Consider the following 5,280-nt stretch of genomic DNA (forward strand, 5'->3'; position numbering starts at 1 on the left):
TATTCCCCTAGAATTCGTGTAATGTTACATCTCGAAAGCAATACTCTGTTATCATCATAATGCGCTTATCGTTAGTTTATTCTGTCTTCCCCTGGCGAGTAACTGACCGATCACTGACCATAAAATTCTGCGAGATTAAATTTAAGGCGTCATTGTTACTTGGCCAAACTTTTTATCTATGTGTCCTATGAACATGCTCAGAATATTCGTTTCGTCTTGATACGATACGAGACGTTGCGATACGATGCGATATTTTGCGATACGATGCGACGCAACGCAAACCAACACAATAAATTCAAACATTGTAGAAAAATCTGACGTATGACATATGTAATAACGATAAATTAACATATGTTGTTTAATCACCATCGATGGTATGGTTCATTCAATCATTTCTATAGAAAAAAATGGCGATTTTGTATAAATGACCGAGTAATTCTCACCAGGAAAGTACAAAACGCGTATAAAAATGATAAGTTAAACGATGAGATTGGCCGGATTAATATTTTTAAATACCTGTTTTTCCTGAAAATAAGAAATTTACGCATATCATGATCATACTCAGCAACAAGAATCAGGAAGCTCTTAACAATTGGTGTGTATATTAACAATTAATAACCGGTTCTTCGAAAAAATGCCACTTTGAAAGAGATACGTTGTTTAAAAGCCTGAAAAAGGTTAACAACTATGGGCTTAATGCCAGTTTATTTAAACAACTTTCTAATGGGTTTTAGTATCTATTGAAATTCTGATAGCTAATTGAATCAATACTTGGAAGGGAATAAGTAATAATAAGGAATAATAGAGCAATAAGTAAAGTTGAACTTCAATGAACCCTTTCATAATATGGCTGGCAATTGATACGTAAATTTAAATTTAATAACCTTTTCATGATATTACTTCTGTAAATGGAGGCCATCGATCAGTAGGGGAAAATAACATTAATTTACACTAATCGCTTTTTCGTTGAAATGTGAATTATGACATATTTATGTTCCGTCGGAAAATATTATTTTCCCATTATATGGTTAGTTGGAAAATTCAACTAAAGAATTTATCGAATTCATACTTCTTCTTCTTATTGACAATTATAGTCCTTTGTTATTAAAATCTCCTCCGTAAACATGATTTCCTTAGCGGAAAAAAGTGGAATCTAGTAAAACATGGAGCGGGCGTGGTTAGCACTAAATAGCACAACCCCCTTAATACGCCAACAATTTTATGTTAGCGTGTTTGTATTTTCGTCTTCAAACACATCCAATCCATTTATAATCATGTCGATCAATGTATTTGCGTACGTTTTCTTTTGGAGACTGTCATTTATATAGGAGTTCAGGTGATGAAAATTGTATTGTCTTATTTATCATTGTACACACATGTCTTATTTATCATTGTACACACATGTCCTATTTATCATTGTACACACATGTCTTATTTATCATTGTACACACATGTCTTATTTATCATTGTACACACATGTCTTATTTATCATTGTACACACATGTCTTATTTATCATTGTACACTCATGTCTTATTTATCGTTGTACACATATGTCTTATTTATCATTGTCCACACATGTCTTATTTAGCATTGTACATACATGTCTTATTTATCATTGGACACACATGTCTTATTTTATCAGTGTACACGAATAAGCAATTTTATTACTTTTATGTACCGTTCTCATAAAGTTAAGGTGTCATATGTTCAATGTACGCCATTAGGATTTTTCAATGGGGGGAATCACGTGGTCAGAATTGAGAAAACATGGCCGCCGATGCCTCGCTTAGATTGAAAAATTGAGTGTTCAAACAGGTACATCTTCCTTATTACTTACTTGTTTTTAATCGGATAACGCCTATCATATGGCCAGCCGGAAGCGGTTTCATAGAGTATCAACGGTTTCCCTCTGGTTGGTCGGAGTGTGGAGATTACTCATGGAATATTTTGCGATTTCTTGAACCGTCAATTGCTGTTGTACACGCACTTACAATAATATCACTGTTTTCACAATAATTTGCACTGATTAAGTACCAGTTGTGCATGTGGACTCATTGAAACTTACAAAAAATGGATACATCGATTGCTAATGGCGTTATATTCAAGGTAAAGTTGAGATTCGATTGGTTTTAACGATTGCTGTTGAGCACGCACATGGCTGTTGTACGCGGACAACTTCTAGAACAACTGTTGTTGAGCACGCACATGTCAAGGAATACCGTGTTCTCCGCCGAATAAGTCTAAAACAACGTCGCATTGGCATGTTCTGATACATGTAGCGATACATATCATATGCAAACGCACTGAAAATGTTAATTCGTATACGAATTGGCAATCTGGATCATCAAATTTTTTATTTTCAATAGGAATTATATAGCTAGCCTCTTTCGGTGTAGCTGCCTTTTGTAATGGCTTGTGAGTATTTGAAAATGTTGCTTTTCCTCCAGAGTTTTATTTATATTTGTTTTGGATTGCTGTTTATTGCTTGAAGAAATCCCTTTATGATATTGTCATTTAAGTGAATGTTAAATTGTTTTCAGAACAATTTTTCATGCTAAAGGGACAAGTACATATAAACTTTATAAAGACATGATAACATTTTACTCTATTACTATACAGTTTGTGACCAGAACATTAAGGATGAATATGATTTGGAATTGGGCATACATTTAAACAACTTGAAAATGTATTTTATTTCCTACATATTGTGTACTGTGTTTTACGCTTTCAGAGATCAATTCATCAAGTATTTTTGCCAAAAGTATATTTATTTTGAGTGAATAAACTTAACACATTTGATGATTAGTAGCATTTTTCTCGTGCCAAGTTAGTATTATCAAGAATATTTTTATTGAAATGATAGTCTTGCATTTGGTCTCTTTTCAGTACTCGTTTTACATGAGCCGGATAGAGGACAGACTGTACATATAACCTCGAAGCGGACATAAAACCTTATAGCTACAGACACCATCTCAGACACATTTCAATTTACAAGGTAACTTGTTTACAACAACAATCATCAATAAGCTTTGATCCTATAACTTCATTACAGTGGCAATATAAAGTTTAGGCCAGCGTGACCGCAGGTAAGTATTTATGTAGTACTTTTCTAAAAATGCTATTAAATTATGAATACGTTTTGTAAATAAGCCATACCAGACATAGAATAACATTTAATACGGATCAAATATGGTTTGGACACGACATTTATAGTCAAAATAACAAGATGGTTTAATATGGACTTGGAAGCTATCGTTGGGAAAATCAAGAGTGGGGTACAATTATTTAATCTACGAAACAAATGGTTAAAAAGTTATGTTTGAAATTACCGTTGTTAAACAAGACTGTCATACAGTCTTAAGCCATTATCTGATCGAGCTGTTATTGTGGTAACAATCAGAAAATTGTATTGGTTTGACTGTTCATTCATTTGTCAAGATTTGGCAATATAACACTTAAGCCCCCCGCCAGAGGTGTGAATACATACAGAATGAACACAATGGGCTCATTCCGAGTGCATATCCAACCCTCTGGCGGGGGCAACATTGGTATTTTGCCCAAGATTTTATTATGTTTAGACTAAACTTCGATTATTGACGATTTTAACAGTGTAAGAATTAGTTTCCAATATTATATCTATACTGTACCGCATGTATTAAACAAATAAAAACTTCAAAATATCTCTTGCTTTAACAAAGTTGACTCAATGTAACAAATAATATGATCTTAACATAATAGATCTATAACAGTGTTCTATAATGTATGTTCATCAGAGATCAGGCAAGATGTGCATCAGCAGATACAGATGAACACCAAAGTTGCAACAGTAACAAGAAAGTGCCTCAGACTAAGTATGTATATATGTATGTATATAACTAATCGTGGACATTGTTTAATTTATATAAGCTAAAAATTCAACTTTAAACTATATAATGACAATGTCATATTCTTTAAATTGAAATTATTTGCTAACAATGAAACGGACATACTGAACCAATAGAATCAGATCATTGTTAAACAATAACCATAATAAAATAGCTTATGGCTCTCAATAATCAAAATCATTCAGAACATTGCTTATCATTTGTGTAAGTAGTTAATAGAGTAAACCAAGAAAAACTAAAATATTTAAACATATACAGGTCACTGAGCAAGATGCAGATGGTGTAATATGCCAAACAGAACAGCTTGGCACAAACATGAAAAGTTCTACGAAAGAATCACAGTACAGACTGATATTCTCATTTAAACAATTCCAAAAATGAGTAAGTACAGATGAGGTTAATACCTAAACATTGTTTTAAAAATATTATATAGGCATTGAAATAATATATTTTGTTCACTTTTTGAATGGTTGTTCCAATGCTGTTAAACCCACATAAACAAACAAGGAACCAAACTATCAGTGTATGAATCCGAGATATACAAGCACAAATATAATGAAAACATTTATATTTAATCTGTTAATAACCAAAGTAAAGTAATTTGCGACAATGGTATCTCTAACTCTTCTTCCATCCGATATATTCTTCCATTCCATTCCATTCTTCCAGCCTGAAACATATCTCCCTTGGCAAACTCTTCTAAAGGTTCCGGATTCACTGCTGATTCCCCCACATCAACCACAGATTATGAAGAACAGCACAGGCAATGATGATGCGGCTAATATTGGCAGGCTTCATTCTAATCTGTTATAAACAGAAATTGGAGGAATAACATTGAAAAATAATGTTACATCAAAAGTCATTGTTAAAAATGTTGTCAAATTTGTCCCCAATGCTTGATGGAGAGTAAATAGTAACAGCTACTTTTTTCCCGAGTGTAACAATTTACTAATATCTTATGTTTTTCTTATGAGCTCTAACAGATACACAAAAACATATCTAAAAATGTTTTATTTTTTAGCTGGCATTCAGTAATGTATCAGTACTTTACAGTAATACGAGAAAGTTGTGTATACTGCTGTTACATTGACTTGTTCAATATGTAAAAACCAGTTACATTTATTCATATTTAGAATATTCAGCATATTTTCCGTCTATTAATAAGTTGAATTTAAGATCTGAAGTGTGTCTATGGCATGCAAAAATATTGTTAAGTTATTTATAACTTTTTTTCCAACTCTTAGACTTGATATGCCTAGAAATATATGATGATGTCAATTTCGATTAACAATCTTTGTTGATTAAATACATTTTATTTTATAATCTTAAATAAATTTTATCATTAATAATATTAACAATGTCCTTACATACCTCACCATGAAGGTGAAAACAGTT

The 5,280-nt window shown here is 32.3% G+C and overlaps 1 long non-coding RNA gene across 1 annotated transcript; it reads left to right on the forward strand.

Annotated features, from left to right (window-relative positions):
* Positions 1–2,839: 2,839 nt before the first annotated feature.
* On the forward strand, positions 2,840–5,075 carry LOC127867828 (uncharacterized). The gene is made up of 4 exons (XR_008043671.1): positions 2,840–2,996; positions 3,775–3,852; positions 4,144–4,266; positions 4,555–5,075. It is a non-coding gene; the product is annotated as an uncharacterized LOC127867828 (long non-coding RNA).
* Positions 5,076–5,280: the final 205 nt, after the last annotated feature.

The sequence above is a fragment of the Dreissena polymorpha genome, chromosome 1 (assembly GCF_020536995.1).
Source record: "Dreissena polymorpha isolate Duluth1 chromosome 1, UMN_Dpol_1.0, whole genome shotgun sequence".
NCBI lineage: Eukaryota > Metazoa > Mollusca > Bivalvia > Myida > Dreissenidae > Dreissena > Dreissena polymorpha.